General features: G+C 42.2%; 1 pseudogene; it reads left to right on the top strand.

Moving 5' to 3' along the window:
- Positions 1 to 6476: 6476 nt before the first annotated feature.
- On the top strand, positions 6477 to 11108 carry LOC114104983 (ribonucleoside-diphosphate reductase subunit M2 pseudogene; annotated as a pseudogene).
- Positions 11109 to 19260: the final 8152 nt, after the last annotated feature.

Genomic DNA, 19260 nt, shown 5'->3' with positions numbered 1-19260 from the left:
GCTGGACACCCCTTACTACTTTTTCACAAACGTATCCAGTATAGTACTTTGAAGAAATGTAAAACAAGGCCTCTGGCCTTGAGCTGGGCTTCACAGAGATGTCTACATTTTTAAGACAAATGGGCCCATGGTAACAGCTGGCAGGGGGAGGAAAGAAAGGGGAGAAGAAGCTCTCCCCTTCTCAGGTGTTGTCCTTGAAGAGTTAACTTGCCCTGAACAGTGAGAGAAAAAGCTGCTTTTATGTGAACTTCTGCAGACTGAACTTCTGAGCCCCTCCCCTTATACGCTGGGTATAAAACTCTGAAACTCCCTGAACTCGGGGTTCAGGGGATTGATTGATCCCAGTAAAAGCTGTGCCCTCTGAACCTGGCTGCAGCCCAATAAAACTGTCTCCTGCTGTCTTCGGTGCCTGGCCTCGTTTGTCCCTACCACATTATGTGTGTGTAGAGCAGTTCACGTGCGAAGCACCACGTGCCCCTAATCCCAGCGTGGACGCAGGTTGCAAGCCTGCCTGCCTCCAGGAGGAGGCCCAGGAGACCAAGTGCTTCCCTATGGCTATAGCTGTGCCCAAAGGTAGTGTCCTTCCGCCTTTTCTGCTTTTGCTTTTAAATGGAAGAGATCTTAATTTAGTCACCTGTTGGGGGAAATTCTGCAATTAGGCCAGACGAAATCAAGTAGGGACCCATCAAGAGGATGTGTTTCTTCTGCTCCCCAGGAGAGAGTCTGCTCCCCACTGCCTTCCTGACTGTGCAGGATGCCTCCAGGGCGCGCCCAGGAATGGGGCCAGCCACCCTGTCCCTCCTGATGGTGCTCTGAAGACCGGGGTGCGCGTGTGGTGTTGGGCCAGAAATGCACAACCTGGACCACGTCACCAGGATCTCCCAGGCATGTTGAGGAACACTGCAAAATCACTGGCTAGTGCCCTTTGAAAGTGACAAGGTCATAGAAATAAAGAGAGAGGGAAGACCTGCTCCAGGTCCAATGAGAATGGAAACATGACTGCTAAATGCAGCCTGTGACCTGGATCAGATCTTGGACCAGAGAGAGCACAGCAGTGGAGGTCAGAATGAATTTCTCTCTCAGACAGGAGTGTAGCATCGTCAAATCGCCTGATCTTGCTGAAGGGACCAGGGCTGGGGAGATATTAATGTTTGGCCAATCTGGGCAAAGAATATATGGAAATCCTTTTGACTATTTTTCAGCTCTTTCATGAGTTCAAAATGATTTCAAGATATCAAGTTTATAACAATGAAAGAGTTGAATGTGCTGTTATATTTTGCTGGAGTAGGCACTTTTTAACTTTTCTTTAAGCTAGCAATTTTGATTAGGGCTAGTTGCCAAATTTATCAGTGTCTATGAGCACACTGTGGAGGTGGTCATAAGGTGTCTCCTCTTGGTGTGTTTCTTGAGACTGAGCCACCTCTGTGCTACTGGAATGACACTCACCTGGTCATTTCACGACAGCAAATAACAACAGAAAGTTTTTGTACTCTGTGTCAGTCACCCTCTTGTCCCTGTGACAAATGCCTGAGAAAAACAAAGGAAGAAGGACGCATTCTGCCTCACGGTTGCAGAGCTTGATTCCATGATAGAGCAGCTCTGGGCGGCGGTGAAGGGTGTGGCAGAGGAAAGCAGGTCAGCTCATGGCAGGTGGGAAGCAGAGAAAGGGCAAGGAAGGGTCCAGGGGCAGATGTGGTTCCCACTCCTTCAATGAGGCCCCAGCTCTTCAGCTCCCAATAACACCTTCAAACCATCAATCTCCTGACTAGGTCAGAGAAAGTCCTCTTTCTCCAGCCCCGCCTCTCAGCACTGCCGCACTGGGACGAAGCCCTCAAACTCGAGCTTGAGGGGAAATTTCAGACCCAAAGCAAATAGATTTTAACCCAGTAACTATCAATCCAGGCCTTGCAATAATCACAAATCAAAAGTCCACCACCTTCTATTCTTCAAAAATGACCCGTATTCTAGGCCTTCTCCATTCCCAAATACCTAGTCTTCCTGCTCAAAAGTGTCCAGTCCATAAGACAGTCTATGGTTCTCCCCTGCCCTATGGGTTCAGTTCCTTGCATGCCCATCCTGGAACCACGGTCCATCACTGCACTCATCAACGCATCAAGAGATTCTGTGATTCCACCCACACTGGTTCCCTGGCAGGCCTTGGGAGCAGGCGCCAGGAGGCAGTCCTGACCTCTCGGAGGCTGGTGGTCCAGAGGGCTCTCTTGGTCACTTTCAGGTCTGCTTACACTTTAGCACACACACTCCCAGCTCAGTCCATGACCTCCTGATCAGAACCTCTGCTTTTGAGGCTGAAAAGTAGAATTTAATTAGCAACATGGACTCAAGAGCACCATGGTTGACAGCCACGTGGTCCCCTGTTGGTCATGACATAAACAGCCAAGCAGACACACTCAGGAGGTGTAGGAATGAGAGGCACAGCGGAGGACACAGTCTGGGCCACTGCATCCGGCCCAGGCGTATTTGAAGCTTTTTACTCTCCCCATCCAGGGGACTGCCAAAGGAAGGTGCTGGGGCTGCCTTCTAAGGAAGGGGCTGGGCCTCACAAGCCCCCACTGTATGAGGAATGTATACTTGGGGACACTCAAAATGTAGGACAGGCTGAGTGACGCTCTTTCACAGCTCTACCCTGCAGGACTCCATTCCTCTGTTAAAGAAATCATTTTTGAGTATTAAAAAATATACTGGGTCAAAGAGTGAGAGGTACCTTGTCCCTGGTGGCTCACCCTGGTGGAGATGCTGCTGCCTGCACTCACCTAGTGTACTAAATTCTCCCAGGACCCGGGGTCTTTGGGGCAGCTCCGCCAGCCGTCGCCTCAGCCCTACTTTGTGCACACCCTGCCCCGCTCTGCCTTCTATTTGTCTGTCTGCATGGGAATCCGGAGTTGCTGGATGGCAGGGAAAAGCACTCTTCTGACTCTCTATGTTATACCTGGCCAGGTGCTTGGCATCTAGGCAAGTACATGCAGGTACACAGGCTTCGTGTTTTTGATGGGCAGAATTTTGACCTCAATTTATTTTTATCAATTTTCCCCACAGAAAAATCTTAATGTCCTATTTTGACTTTGATTCAGTGGGATATTTCATAGGCCTTCAGTTTAGAAAATAAAGTCAACTCAGTCCAAACACTTCTTAGGGACTGAGGGTGTAGCTCAGTGGTGGAGTGATTCCCTAGCATGCACAGCCCTAGGTTCAATTTCCAGTCTCACACACACACACACACACACACACATTCTTAGGCAGTTCTAACTCAACAAAGCATCTCAAATTACCTCTAAGAAACCAGTGTCCAGCTGATTTTAAATCAATAGCATGATCACTTGTCTCCATCCTATTTATTCAAATAAAAAAATTGAATAGAGTGCTATTCTCTGACTTTTCAAATGTTCAAAATTTCAGACTAATAAAGCTGTATTAATATTTGTATTAATAAACGTTTACAACTAAAACTGCACAGTGGAAAATAAGATATAATTATGACAGGAAGGAATTCGCAGAATCAGGAGGGTTCTGCTTCTACGTGGATGTAGAACAGAAATCTGACTCCTCATGACGTGCAGTGAGTTTTAGAGATGACTATAACGCACCGAGTGGAAAGCACACTGAATCCCTGTGAGTCACGGGTAGCCCTCCTGACTTGCCCTTCGGGCCTCTCTGCCAGGGGTGCCTGCTCTATGCTCTGGCCTCTTGTGAAGTCCCTCACGTGGACACACCTTCACTCCTTTTGGAGTCTTTGTTCAGCTCTCTGCTCTCGGGCGGTCCCCTTCAGTGTGCAGGGCTCCAGTTCACCACCGTCACCTTGTGAGCTATTATAACTGCTCTCCTCCTTTTCCTTTTCTTTTTCTGCTTGGCAGCTAGACATGGTTTACTTCATGCTTTTATTTGTTTGGGGCTTTGGTTTGGTTTTTCTCCTATTAATAACACTGCAAGATCATTCTGGCTCGCATCTCACTGTCGGGCTCGTGGCTGGCAGTGAAGTGGCTGTATAAGCCTGCTGCTGGGCTAGTTCATTCAACTTGCCAAGTTACTCTTCAAAGCTTGCTCTAACGTACACTTCTGTAGCTGAGGACAGATGAAGCTGGATACATGAGGAATTTTCAGGAAGCAAGTTTATTTAAGCTGAGGTGGTCCAGAGGGACTCTTGCCTAAAAATCTCTGGGTGCCAGGTCTGGAGGAAAGCAGAAATAGTATCATTTGCACAGTAATAAGCTTGACGCAGACCTAGGTTTTACAAGAAAGAGAAAGTTACAAACCACATAAAGCTCTGTGCAGAACTCCTGTGAAACCTTGTTGACACTCTGTAAAATCTTGCTGACAAGAAGCTTAATTATGGTGGGAGGGGTCACCAAAGAAGCTTAATTGTGGTCAGGTTCTTTTTTGCGGCCACTTCACATCCTTGCCAGCATTTAGTAACTCCCAACTCTTAGATTCTTACCAATCTGACAGATGAGAAATGCTATTGTTTAATTTGCATACATCTTACACAGAGTGAGGTTTAGTAGCTTTTGCCACTGTCATTAGCCACTTGAGGTCCCTCGCCTGTAGTCTGGGGTTCATTACCTTGGCCCACCTGTCTATTTCATGGGTAAGAGATGTGCACGTGCACTGGATACTAAGCCTTTATTAGTGGTATGTGCTGCAACTATCTTTTCCTGGTTTGTGGCTTATCTCTTCATATTTTAAATGATGTCTTTAAACACAGAACAGTTTCAAATTTTAATGAGATAAAACTTATCAGTCTCTGCCTTTGTGCTGTTATTTTATATCCCGTTTTATAAAAAAATTCTTCCTCATTCACTGAATTGTTAAGATTCTCCTTCTCCATACTCTTCTCCCCTTTATCCTCTTCCTCCTCCTTCATTTTATGGTATTGGAGATTGAATCCAGGGGCCATCTACCACTGAGCCACACCCCAGCCCTTTTTATTTTCTTTTGAGACAGGGTCTCATTAAGCTGCCTCAGCCTCCTGATTAGCTGGGATTACAGTAGTATGCCACTGTGCACGGAGACACAATTCTACTTATTAGGCAAATATTTATCAAAACTTTAGTATTTTTTCCTTCTCAATTCCAAAGTATGTCAATGAGAGGTTTATTAGTGGCTTTAACAGTTTTTAATTTTGGTGATCTTGTAAGCGTCATGGTAATTGTCTAAATATTACCACTGACTCTTCTCAGCAGGAAATCATTTTCAGGTGTGGTTTTAGTTCAAAGAAGATAGAGTTGTTCGCTGCTTACTCTAGATTTTGCTTTCTGAGGGTTCAGTAAACCCTGGTCAACCTCCAAACGACTGATTTATTAATTTTTTTTTTTGGAGTGCAAGGAATTAAACCCAGAGTCTGCTGCGCAAGCACTCTGCCATTGAGCTACAGCCCCAGCCCCAGCCCCATTGTCTGAAGATATTAAATGTAAAAATCCCAGAAGTAAACAACTCATGTTTTAAATTGCATACCATTCTGAGCAGTGTGATGAAATCTCTTGGGTTGTGAGTCATTCCTGCCCAACATATCCTACCCCTTTGTCACTCAGTAGCCCTCTGACTTATCAGATTCACTGCCTCAGCATTGCAGGGCCTGTTTTAAGTACTCCTTACTTTACTTAATAACAGCCCCACAGGGCAAATGCAATAAAATATACTGCTATCAATAGTAATTGTTGTTAATCTTTGTGCCTAATTTATAAATTTAACTTCATCATAGGCATGTACATATAGAAAAACCCCATATATACAAGGATTTGGTATTATCCACATTTTCAGGCATCCACTGGGGGTCTTGGATGAGGGTGATTACTCCATCCAATATGATTATCCAATTTGATCACTTAAAAAAAAAAAAAAAAAGAAGAAGATGAGCCGGGCATGGTTGTGCATGCATGTAATCCCAGTGGCTCAGGAGGCTGAGGCAGGGGATTGCAAGTTCAAGGCCAGCCTCAGCAATTTAGTGAGACCCTGTCTCAAAAATAAAAAGGGATGGGGACTTGGCTCAGTGGTTAAGTGTCTCTAGGTTCAATCCTTGGTACCATAAATAAATAAATGGAATAAAAAGAGATGATAGCAGATCCTTTAACTGCTTAGACACAAGAGTTCACGACTGAGAACCCTGAAGTTAAACTCTCTGGAGCCACTTCTGCGTTATGCTGACATCCTTCTCCTCCTGCTGTGCCCCTGCTGGCTGCCTCCCCTCTAAGGCCTGTTGAATGCTGCTACTGGCAGAGGCAGCGTATGCTGCTCTTGCCACGTCCAGCACTTTGTGGAATGCCTTACAAATGGCGGGGAGCCAGGGAACCCCAACAGCTGGCAAATGCCTTTTGGTTGTGTGCTCCTGCTCCCTTCAGTTGACAGGTATTTGTCTGCTGCTCAGAAACCCGCAATCCACCTTGTTTTCATTTCCTGCTGGTGAGAGTTGTACACTATATTAACCTTCCCGTCCTCTGAGCAGGTCCTCTGGGAAGGGCGTGGGCATGGCCACTGGCACTTTCGGTAATTTTCTCCCAGCTTCAAGGTCTGTGAGGATGCACCCCAGCTGAGGTGCACAGTGTCTGAGGGCCCTCACTGGGGTTAAGGGCCACCCGCTGCAGCCAGGCCCTGAAGAGCTGCCGGTGGGGAGGTGGAGGTGCTGATAAGATTCCTGAATCTTATCACCAGGTGCTTGGCTGCCTGAATCATGACCATTTTTCAACTGTTCTTGAGGCTGGGGATGCAACACACCAGCAGTTCCTGCTGGCCGTAGGTTGGGGTATGGAGTGGCAGAAAGTACAAGTCCCCCATACAAAGGGTACTTTTCCTTCTCCAGACGGACAAAGTGATGAGTGTCTACCACGTAGGATGCTAGTCCTGGCTCAGATCCTTCTAGGTTGTATGGCCTTGGCGAAGGCCTTGATGCTCAGAGACCTATTTCCTTATACTCTGCAAGGTGTCTTCTAATTCTAAATTTTATTATTCCAGAAGGAATGGGACAAAGGGTTCCTCCCTTTCTTAAAACATTTTCTAGGTCATCTCACACCAATCAGAATGGCAGCTATCAAGAATACAAACAATAATAAATGCTGGATAAGATGTGGAGAAAAAGGAATACTTGTACACTTTTGGTGGGATTATAAATCAGTACAACCACTATGGTAATCAGTATGGAGATTCCTCAAAACACTAAGCATGGAAGCACTATATGTCCTGGCTATACCATTCCTCAGTGTTTACCCTGGAGAATTAAAGTCACCTTACTACATTGATACCTGCATATCCATGTTTATTACAGCACAATTCATGGTAGTCAAACTATAACCAGACTGCTAGGTGTCCATCAGTAGACAGATGGATGGATAAAGAAAATGTGGTATACACACGATGGTTTTATTCAACTATAAAGAAAAATGAGATTATGTGATTTTCAGGAAAATGGAAGGAACTAGAGACCTTTATGTTAAGTCAAAAGTCAGAAAGTCAAGGGTCATTTAGTTTCTCTCGTATGTAGAAACTAGAGAGGAGAAAAGGAAAAAGGTGAGAGATGAATCTCAGGAAAATCAAAGGGAGATCAGTAAAGGAAAGGGATGAAAGGGTGGGAAGTGGGGAGGGAGGAAGTGCTGGGGAGTGATATTGACCAAATTATATTGTCATATTGTGTGCGTGTACAAATATGTAACAACAATTCCCATCAATATGTGCAACTATAGTGCACCAGTAAACGTGTGTGTGTCTGTGTGTGTTGGGGGGACCTTTGCGTGAAGTTTTGGAAGCTACACAAGTGTGGGTGGTCCTATCTGCATAGCTGAGATGTCCCTATGTACCTTAGGAAACCCTGCCCTCTCTCCTGCATACGTAAGTGAGGGAATGAAGTTCTAGACTTGTGAATCGACTGCTGTGAGGTCACTGCACCATAAAAATCACTCAAGAAACATGCAGGGCTGTCATGGAGACATGGGTTTCATGAGACTTGTGTTTAGCCAGAATGATTAATTACAGTTTGATTTTTTACTTGCAGTAATCAATGATGAGATTTCTTTATCCAACCCACAGTCAACATCTGAGGAATTAAAATTATGGTTATTAGCAGTGCCAGCTTTTGAACGTGGCACACCCATTTATTGACTCTGGAATTGTTAACTCCTTTCAGTAAGAACTGTTCTAGTAACTTGATCTTGCAGATTTACCAAGGATCCTGCTACTCTGCTGTCAGCCACACAGAGCAGTTGGCTGGTGCTGGGTTGAGACTCCCTGTGGGGAGGAACAGCATCCCATTCATTTTTGTGTTTCTGCTGCTCAGCCCCAGGCCTGGCACGACTTAGCCCCAGAATGAGAACCAAGGCAGGGAGGGCACACAAGCCAATCCCGTGAGCTGGCACAATGGGAGACCAAGTGCTCGAATAAGAATCAGATCACACGAAGAATTCAGACTCAGAGAAGTGAAACCATGCTGGCAAGAAATGAGGGGAACCTGAACACTCTTTGGAAGTAAATATGTGACCTGGACAAATAGCCAAGGCCTGGTTTAGTTGGGGAAGTTATTTAGCATTGCCACACTCAGAACAATGTTCAATTTGCCTTTATACAATTCCCAGTTTTACTGTTAATTTCACACAGAGTCCCTGGCTCTCCACAATGTGGGAGGGGAAGCTGCAGTGGGCACCTGGGCCAGTCCTTGTCCTCATGTCCTCCGGGTGGCCATCTCTGCCCCTACTTTCCTTTGGTAAGCAGCAGAGGCTGGGGGATCAGCCAGCACTGTCTGCGATGCCCGTGAGTACTGTCTCTTGATCAATGCTCTACACATGCACCATCAGAAACAGATCTTACAGAACACCACCAGCAATGCCTCGCCCCGGGTCGTCCGGGGCATGGTCCCCCTGGCTTCATCCCCACATTTGATCTTCATCTCCTGTCACAGGGTGGGGGGCTCTTTGGTGAGCAGCACTGATGGTGTACTAGAAATGAGAACCAAAATTGCTATTTCTCTGTAATCAACTGATGAGCTTTTGTCTTATGGAATTGAAGTTCTAGTGAACAATGAAACTCAAGAACTTGGATTTGCATAATACTGCAGTTTGTTAAATTCAGCAGATGCTTCAGGAGTGTGTCTGACATCTCTGTGTGGACTATTTAAAAAATCTTAAAATACTTCAAATTTATTGAAGGATAAAATAAATATTTATATACAATGAAATGCTCATAGCCTAACTGTGAGCTTCACGTGTGCCTTTACTGCTGTATCAGGACAGCGCTGCCCTATTCCTTTCAGTGAGCCTGCCTCATCCACCCAGGCAGCCAGCAGTCTGACTTCTGACGCTAGAGAGTAACGTGACCTTTTCAGAATTACACATAAACAGACTTATGCTTCATGGACCCTTTTGTTCGGCTGCTTTTGGTCTCAGCCCAAAATTTATCTGTGTTCTGTTTACCAGTAGTTGATTCTTCTGAATTACTCATGATATTCCACTGTGCAAATATATTACAGTTTGCTTATTCATATATTATTGACTTTAGCCTGTTGTACTTTCAGGACACTATAAGTGAAGATGTTGTAAACATCTTTTGTGTGGATATGTTTTCATTTCTCTTGGAAAAATTTATCGAAATGGAATTGCTGAGTTACATGATAAGCATATTTTTACTTGACAAAAATGCCAAACTGTTTTCCATAGTGGCTATATTATTTTAAATTCCCACCAACCCAATGCATGAATCGCAGTTGCTCCACATCCTCATTAAGTCTGTAGACATGTTAAAATCTAAATTTGACTTTAATTTGCATTATCACAACGATTAGTAATGTTTTTTTCATGTGCTTATTGGCTGCAGAAATATTCTTTGTACCCAAGAGCCTGAGCTTGGCACCACAGCAGCATTGTCTCCTTGGCTGTGGGGACTGCTCCCTGCCCCATACTCCTTTCCTGCCAAAGAGAACCTATAAGTCCTATGGTCCTCTTGTGATATGGAAAGCAATGTGACAGCTAAAGTTTACCCATTGAGCCACATGAAATTGTCAATAAATGGCTATTCCCCTTTTTAAAAGTATTTGACTTAAGAAAATCGCAATTTCATGTGGTTCACCCAACACTTTTTTTTGCCACTTTTTTGGAAAATTTTATTAGAGATTTATTAGAAAATTTTATTAGAACCTGTCTCTAAATAAAATACAAAATAAAAAGTAACTGCCCCCAGACTGGAGGATGAACCACTACTGCGAGAGAACTCCGCCACTTTGCCATGTTTGCTATCAATTACCACGATATTTGGCAAATGTATAAGAAAGCCGAGGCTTCCTTCTGGACAGCGGAGGAGGTGGATCTTTCCAAGGACAGTCAGCACTGGGAGGCCCTGAAGCCTGAGGAAGGATATTTTATATCACATGTTCTAGCTTTCTTTGAACGCATGTGATGGCATAGCAAGTGAAAATCTGGTGCAGCGATTTAGCCAAGAGGTTCAAATTATAGAAGCCGGCTGTTTCTGTGGCTTCCAAATTGCCATGGAAAACATACATTCTGAAATATATGGTCTCCTTATTGACATTTACATTAAAACTTCCTAAGACAGGGAATTTCTCTCCAATGCCATTGAAATGATGTCTTGGGTGAAGAAGAAAGCAGATTGTGCCTTGTGTTGGACTGGGGACAAAGAAGCTACCTACAGAAAACGTGCTGTAGTCTTGGCCACTATGGGAGAAATCTTCTTTTCTGGCTCATTTGCATCAATATTTAATATAAGAACTGATGCCTGGCCTCACATTTTCCAATGAACTTATCAGCAGAGACGAGGGTTTACACTCTGAATTTGTTGCCCGATGTCCAAATACCTGCTACACCTACATCAGAGCAATGCTGTCAGGGTGGAACAGGAGCTCCTCACGGAGGCCTTGCCCATGAAGCTCATTGGGATGAACTGTACTTGGATGAAGCAATTCATTGAATTCGTGGCAGACAGGCTCATGCTAGAGTTGGACTTTAAGAAGGTTTTCGGAGTGGAAAATCCATTTGTCTTTATGGAGAATGGTTCATCAGAAGGGAAGACCAATTTCTTTGAGAGTGGGCAAGTATCAGAGGATGGGAGTGATGTACAATCCACAGAGAATTCCTTTACCTTGGGTGCTGATTCTAAATGAATAGATGTGCTTTTATTTGGCTGATTTTGTTTTTCTCCCTTCTCATTCCCTACCCCCAAAATCCACTAAAATGAAACCAACCAGCTACACATTGTACATAACATTCATTAATGACATCCAGTGGCTCCAGAGGCTGAGGCAAGAGGATGGAGAGTTCAAAGCCAGCTTCAGCAATGGTGAGGTGCTAAGCAACTCAGTAAGACCCTGTCTCTAAATAAAATACAAAATAGGGCTGGGGATGTGGCTCAGTGCCCCTGAGTTCAGTTCTTAGTACCAAAACAACAACAAAACAACCCCCCAACCCTTCACAAAAACAAAAAAGAACTGTGTAGCTACCTCAGAATCAATCCTATTTTTAATAATGCTAGTGGTGTTACCTAGAAAGAAAAGACATTTGAAACAGGCTCCTTGGATTCTTACAGAGGATCTTGTCCTTGTTGCTATTGCAAGCAGGCTGCTCCAGCTTCACCATACCACTAACAATGGCAGTCCTGGCTTCAAAGTGAGGGGACCCTCAAGCAAGCCTGACCAGCAGGATTAAACATCAGGTACAGTCACCAGGCAGCTGAAAGACAGCAGTCTCACTGCTACAATGCAGGCTTTACTTAACTAGCTTGTAGATAAAACTAGCACTTTACACACAAATGAACATTGTACTGTCAAGGTAAAAGCCTGAAACGTTTGGTTTCTACACCAAATACAAAGTGTTGTATTTACCACTAATGGGGGCCAATTCAAAATTCACTAAACAATTAAACTTGTGTTGGCTAAGCATGTAATTTTAAAATTTTGTTTTCTTTAATGAATTGAAATATTCTTTAATCGATTTTAAGTCAGTCCTGTGCATATGTAGATGGTAGTCTGCTGGTGCCAGTAGAAGACAATTTGTGTGTTTGATTCTGAAACTCCAGGTAGGGTGTCATGGCATCTCACATTCAGTCTGGCTTATTTCACTTAGAATGATAGTGTCCAGTTTCATCCATGTATCAGCAAACACCATGATTCCATTCTTCTTTATGGCTGAATAATACTTTATTGTATGTATAAATCACATTTTCTTTATTTGCTCATTACTGAAGGGCACCTAGGCGGTTCCACTGTAAAAGGTTCCATTTATAAACCTTGCATGTATCGTATCATGTCTGTCTTTAACTATTTTGTGTTTTTAGATGCTATTCTGCATTATATTTGCAAATGCCTTTTTCAGGCTCCCTGGGAGTTTTCTGTGAAGGTGCACAATCATGCCATATGTGAATACAAACTACTTTACTCTTCCTTCCAAACCTTTATGTCTTTGTTTCTTCTTCCTGCCTTATGCAGCATTGAAGAGAAGTGGTGATATCCCTACCTCGTTTCCATTTTAGGTGGACAGAGTCTGTTTCCCATTAAGCATGATATTTACTATAGGTTTTAAGTACGTTAAGGAAGGTTCCCCCCGCATTTCTGGCTTTTTTTTTTTTTTTAAATCATGAATGTTGAGGGTTTTTTTTAAAATAATTTTTAAAATTTATTTATTTTGCATTGCAATTCTTAACACACCATTGTACAATAATTTATCATATCTCTGATTATATATAAGGTATGTTGATACCAAATTCACATCTTCATACATGTATTTTGTATGATGAGGGTCTCCTTTCATCATCCATGCTATTCCCCTTCTCCCTCCCTTTCCCTCCTACCCCTATTCCCTATCTAGAGGTAATCTTCCTCCCTTGCTCTCCCTCCCTATCCCATTTTGAGTCACCCCCTTATATAAGAGAAGACATTTGGCATTTGTTTTTTGGGGATTGGCTAACTTCACTTAGGATAATCTGCTCTAATGCCATCCATTTCCCTGCAAATGCCATGATCTTATTATTTTTTTATTGCTGAGTAATATTCCATTGTGTATAAATGCCACATTTTTTTTCCCATTCATCTACGTAAGGGCATCTAGATTGGCTCCACAGTTTAGCTATTGTGAATTGTGCTGTATAAACATTAATGTGGCTGTGTCCCAGTAATATACTGTTTTTAGGTCCTTTGGGTATAGTCCAAGAAGACGAATAGCTGGGTCAAAATTCCCAGTTTTCCAAGGAATCTCCATACTGCTTTCCAAATTGGCTGCACCAGTTTGCAGTCCCACCAGCAGTGTATGAATGTACCTTTTCCCCTGCATCCTCGCCAGCACTTGTTGTTTGTCTTCCTCATGGCTGTCACTCTTACTGGAGTGAGATGGTATCTTAGAGAAGTTTTAATTTGCATTTCTCTGATTGCTAGAGATGATGAGCATTTTTTCGTATATTTGTTGATTGATTGTAAATCCTCTTCTGAGAAGTGTCTGTTCAGGTCCTTGGCCCATTTACTGAATGGATTATTATTATCTTTTTTTGGTGATGAATGTTAAGTTTTGATAGTGTTTTACACCTGTTGAGAGGGTGTAAGGTTTTTCTCATTTATTTTGTTATGAGGTATTATCTTAATCAATTATTGAATATTAAGCCAAACTTGCATTCCTGGGATTGCCCTCTTAGTCTACTGTGGTGTTTATATGCTATAATATTTGATCTGCTACATTTTATTAAACATCTTGGAATATGCATTAGTGAGGGATGTTGATCTACACTTTTATTCTATATGAACCTTTTTCTGGTTTTGGCATTAAGGGAATTCTGGTATTAAGGTATTTGGGAAGGATTTTCTCTCTGCAATTCTGGAAAAGTCTGTGAATCACTACTTCCCTAAATGTCTGACAGGACTGACCACAAAACCCACCTTGCATGGCACTGCTCTCCTCCTGACAACGTGCAGCCACCTTCTCTCTCTTCCTTGCATGGCTTTTTTCTCTTGACTGCTTAAAGATTTTCTTTTTATCCTTTCCTTATAGGAATTTTAATATAATATACTTTCCTGGCATTTCCTTTGTTTGGAAGTTTTCAAATTTCTTTAAGTTACAGGCCTAGTTCTGATGAGATTGGAAGAAATCTGGTCATCATCTACTTAGACTTTGACTTTTTCCAGAGTTCCAAAGGTTGCTTGCTAGTGTCCTAGAGGTCACAAATGCACTGTTCCTTTACTCAGACTCTTTGCTTTTATGGGAAAAGTTTCTTTTGCTGTGCCCACAGGCTCCTTTTTTCCACATTGTCTAATTTTACATTGTGCTTTTAATTTTCATTCTGAAGTAATCCCACACCTGCGGAAGAGCCGCAAGGGAAACACAGGCTGTCTGCCCTCAGCTGAGTCCCTCCTGATGTGCATGTCTGACTGAAGTGTGGCACAACTCCCCACACTGAAAAAGTACCAGGAGCTGGTGTAGAACTATAAATTAAAATGAGATTTTACTGGGAATTGTCATATTTCCACTAATGTCTTTTGTTCCAAGATCCACTTCATGATATTGTCTTTTTTTTATGTCCACTTTGTCTCTTCTGTGGGCATTACTTTGACTTTCATAACTTTGACAATTTTGATGAGTACTGGCCAGGAATTTTGTAGAATGTTCCTCAATTTGGATTCATTTCATGTTTTCTTGTGACTTGACTGAAATAATGGATTGTGAGATATCCAAGGGGAAACACCCTGCTCACCACATCCCCCCTGGGGGGCACAGGTATCAGTGTATCAACCTGACTAGTTGGCCAAGATCCAGTCTACCAGGCTTCTCCAATCCAGTGACTAACTTCCTCTTTTTATACCCTACTTATGAGAAATGATATTGAACCTAGACTTTATGCAAGGCAAAGAGAATTAAGCACTCCTGGATGGAGGGTTATCAAATAATTTGTGGACATGAAAAACCTATATATGAATTAGTTACTTTGGAAGAGATGCTTGAAATTATGAAAACATCCTTTATTTCTTTAAAATTTCCTTCACTCATTTCAACATTCTGCAGATCTTGCAGTAACTATTATTACTGTGGTATTCTGTGACTCTCCATTCCCTCACTCATTTTATACTTTCAATGGAATCCTTTTATGAGGAATAGTTGTCCCTCTTCTCCACTATAATTTATTCAATTATTTATTTGTATTAGAATAAATTCAAGGATTTAAAAAAAAATCTTTGGATCATACTCCATTTTTGTTAAACTTTGGCCACTGGAATGTTTTGGTTTGATTTCTGGGTCTTTTTGACATGCCTCTACTTATTTTTTGCACCTTATTTTCTGACACAAGATGTTGCAGGCTCATCTTATATTTCTTCTATCCCAACCTAGAACCAGAATTACTCATTTCCCCACAAAGTTCTGGTTCCTCTTATTTAGAAGCCAAGATCTGGGTGCTCAACAATCCTGGGGCCTCTCCTCAGTAGCCAGAGCCATCTAACACATGTATGTTTACTAATCCACTGCTATGGCTGGAATATGGCTCCTGCCCAACCCCCTGCCTGAAGGAGTTTAGTCCTGAAGTCGTATGTTAAGAGAAGAAAATAATCTGGCTATCGTGTGCAGAGCAGGTCTTTGGGAAGTGATTAGGATATTGAATCCAATGGCTTTATAAGAATGGGAAGAGAGACCAGACAGGCATACACACAGGCACTCCACCATGATGTGATGCAGTCCAGAGCCAGCATGATGCCGTGTGGTCCTTGTACCTCCAGAACTATGGGACAAAAATAAAACTCTTTTCTTCATAAAGTGGCTTAACTCAGGATTTCATTAAAGTAACAAAAAGTTAGCACACCTAATGTGTCCACACATGGCCCAATTCCTTTCTATGTATGCCTATCTGCACATATACTAAACACAAATCCAAATCCATACTTGATTCGCATACTTAAATTTGGCATTGCAAAGTTCATCTGAGCATTCCCTTTTGAGTTATTTGTAATCATTTCCTCCAACCTGCTATCTGGCTCTTATTATTTACATTATAATTGCTTATTAGTTCAACCTTAGTGTACATGTAAGGTGCATTCAGAATCGCTAATTCTTACCCCTGTGAGAAAAAAAATCACCAACTAGAGTACAATGCTAATGTGCAGTTCTTTTTGTCCTTAGACTTAATGTATCAATTCCATTCACTGTTTTCAAAGTCCTTAAGTTCAGCTCCCATGTTCTCCACTCCCTACAGTGTGGCCATGTCATATGTCTGTGATATTTCCATTCCTGTGTCAGTCTCTGCACTCCTCACTACCTCAACACTTGGCAACCACTGACCTATTTTCCATCTCTATGGCTTTGCCTTTTCCAAAACACAAATGCAGTCCCACTATATGTAGCCTTCTGAGTCTGCAGCAAAATGCATTTAAAATTCATTTGTGTTGCTGTGTGAATCAATAGCCATTCATTATTATTCCTGGGTTGTATTCCATTTTATGAATGTGTCATGGTTTGTTTATTCAGTCACCCTCTGAAGGACATGCATTGTTTTGAGCAATAAATTCAGCTGCTGCAAACATTCATACAGGTTTTTGTGTGAACACAAGCCTTCCGTTCACTGGGGCAGAAACCTATTAGTGGCACTGTTGGACTGCAAGGTAAATGCATTTTAACTTTGTAAGACACTTGCCTCCCCGTGTGTACATTTGCGTGCTCATTAGCAACATACAGGAGTTTTGGTAACTCCGCATCCTAGTTAGCACTCTGTCAGATTTTAAAACTCTAGCCATCCCAAGAGTTATGCAGTGGTATGTCACTGTGGTTTTATTTTGCTTCTCCTCCATTCATATTATTTGCCATATGTTTATCTTCCTGGTGAAGTTTCTGCTTAGATAGTTCCCCAATTTTAAATGTTAGATTGCTTGTTTTTATCTATTGTGGAAATGTCAGAGTTCTTTATATATTATATATTCTAGGTACAGGTCCTTTATCAGATATGTTACAAAGATTTGCACCAAGTCTGAGACCTCTTTCTTTCTCTTAATAGTGTTCTTCATAGAGTAAAAGGTTTCAATTTTGTTGTCAATTGTTGAGAGCAGTGTTAAAAGTCATTACAATTATGGATTTTTCTATTTCTTTGTAAAGTTCTATCAGCTTGTCTCAAGTGTTTCTGTTAGTCGCACACTTATTTATGGTTTTTATGCTGTCTTAGAGAATTGACCCCTTTATTATGTAATATCCCTGCTTGTTCCTTATATCACTTATGTTTTTATAAAAGCACACAATACATTTTCATTACTTTTGCTCATTTGTCTTTCAGAACAATTAAAATATGAAAAAGTGTGTTTTACCTTCATTTAACCAATTTTATCCACGCTCATCATCAATCGTGGTCCTTACTTGTGTAGAGCCAGGTATAACTGTGGTATTTCTCATGGCTGAAGAATTCTGAATATTCTCTGTGGAGTGTGTCTGCTGGAAATGGCTCCCCTCCAGTTGTTTACCTCCTTTATATTTTGTCAGGTCTCAAATTTCTGAGCTGGCACGTTTTTCCTTCAGTACACAGATGTCATTCCACTATCTTCTTGCTCCCATGGCTCCTGATAAGAAATCTGCTATATTCCCATGTCTTGTTCCTCTGAAGGTGAGGTCACTTTCTCAGCAGTTGTGATATGTCTAGGTATGGGGCTTTTGTTCATGTGCTTGTTTGGATATGTATCATTCTCTGAGCTTCCTGGATGTACATTTTGGGGTCTGGGATGAATTTTGGGAAAACTAGTTCTTCAGACATTTCTGTTCCTTTCTCTCCTCCCTCAATTATACACGTTAGACATTTGAAATTGCCCTACTATTCACAGATGATCTCTTGGTTTCTGCACTCCTTTTTGTGTCTGTTTGGATAACTTCTACCCTCAAAGGCTCATGTGCCAGAAAGTTTGTCTCTAGTTTGGTGGCTAATGTTTAGGTGGTAGAACCTTTAGGAGGTGGGACCTGGTGAAAGGTGTTTAGGACATGCCTCTACTCTCATGAATGGATTGATGCTCTCTCTCAAGAGTGGGTCAGGTCTCCTCTGACAATTAGTTCCTGAGATAGCAAATTGTTATAAAGCAAGATCATCCCATGCCTTGGATACTTCTGCATAAGGAAGTATCCTTTTCCATTCCTCTGTCATACTGGGATTCTCCAGAGGACTCAGTCAGATGCTGGTATCAGGCTGCTTGGATTTTCCAAATACCAGAATCGTGAGCCAAATACTTCTGGTTGTAGGCATTTTGTTATAGCATCACAAAATGGACTAAAGCCATTGTGGTGACCACTTTTTTAGGATTGAAGATGAGCACACCTTTCTGTCTACCAGGAATTTGTATTTTAACCAGGAATTTGTCTTGGTGTGATATTTGTTGTTCCCAGTATTACCCTCTGTGCAGAAAAAGCTCCTATTTCTGCTACTGATACTCCATACCTAGAATGTAGGTTGGTTTGTTAGGGATTTTCCTCTGTCTGCCTTTTCCCTGGACTTGGGTCTTCACTTTGCACTGCACTCCCAGGAGAATCTGCTCTTGCAGCTCTCCCAGTTGTGTCTCACTGTTACTTCCACTTGATGTCTGTTAGCCTGGTGAGATGAGATGGAGTGGGGGATTCCCTTTGATGTTCTGGTTATCTCTCCTTTTTAGTTAGGCAGAGGCTTCCAAGTTCCAAGGGTTGGATTTCCCAGCATTCCTATTTTACCTTTCTGTCCCCTTCCAAGTGGCAATAGTTTCCCACATTGCCCTAAGGTTTCAGTTTTTGTTGCTTTTCCTCCTGGAGATTTGGAGATTCAGGACATTTTCATAGGGAAGATGAGGGAGATGTATATGGATGGATTTCCTCAAGTGGTTACTGTCCTCTCTCAATATCAGTGAGGGACTTTCCAAGGAGTTCCCTCATGTTTTCTGTAAGCACATGGTACAGTGCCTGGAGAAGCTTGTAAGAATTGGCAACTGTCTCTACAGTCCCCCTAAGGGGCTTCATGACACTATCCCACATGTGGCATTTAAAAAGTCCTTTAAATTTTTAGCCAGATTTCATTTCCAGTTTGTATGGCGTCATCTGTGCCTTTCCCAGGTAAGTGACTACTCCCAACAAAACTTTAAATCTTTACAGGTGTGTCTCCTCCTAGATTTTCAGTTACTTGGTTGTACTGTAACCCCGATTCTCTAGGATCAAGAAAACTGTAGCTTTTCCTGGTAGGGTCAGAGTGATGCTCTTTCTACCTCTTTATATGAGACAGAACTGGAAAATTCTAATGTGTTTTTATTTCTATCCACTGAATGTTTTATTTCAAATATTGTATTTTTCAGCTCTAGAAATT

This window comes from Marmota flaviventris, chromosome 1 (assembly GCF_047511675.1).
Source record: "Marmota flaviventris isolate mMarFla1 chromosome 1, mMarFla1.hap1, whole genome shotgun sequence".
In the NCBI taxonomy this organism is placed as follows: domain Eukaryota; kingdom Metazoa; phylum Chordata; class Mammalia; order Rodentia; family Sciuridae; genus Marmota; species Marmota flaviventris.
The sequence above is the reverse complement of the archived record's forward strand: the minus strand, read 5'-3'. Positions and strand labels throughout refer to the sequence as shown.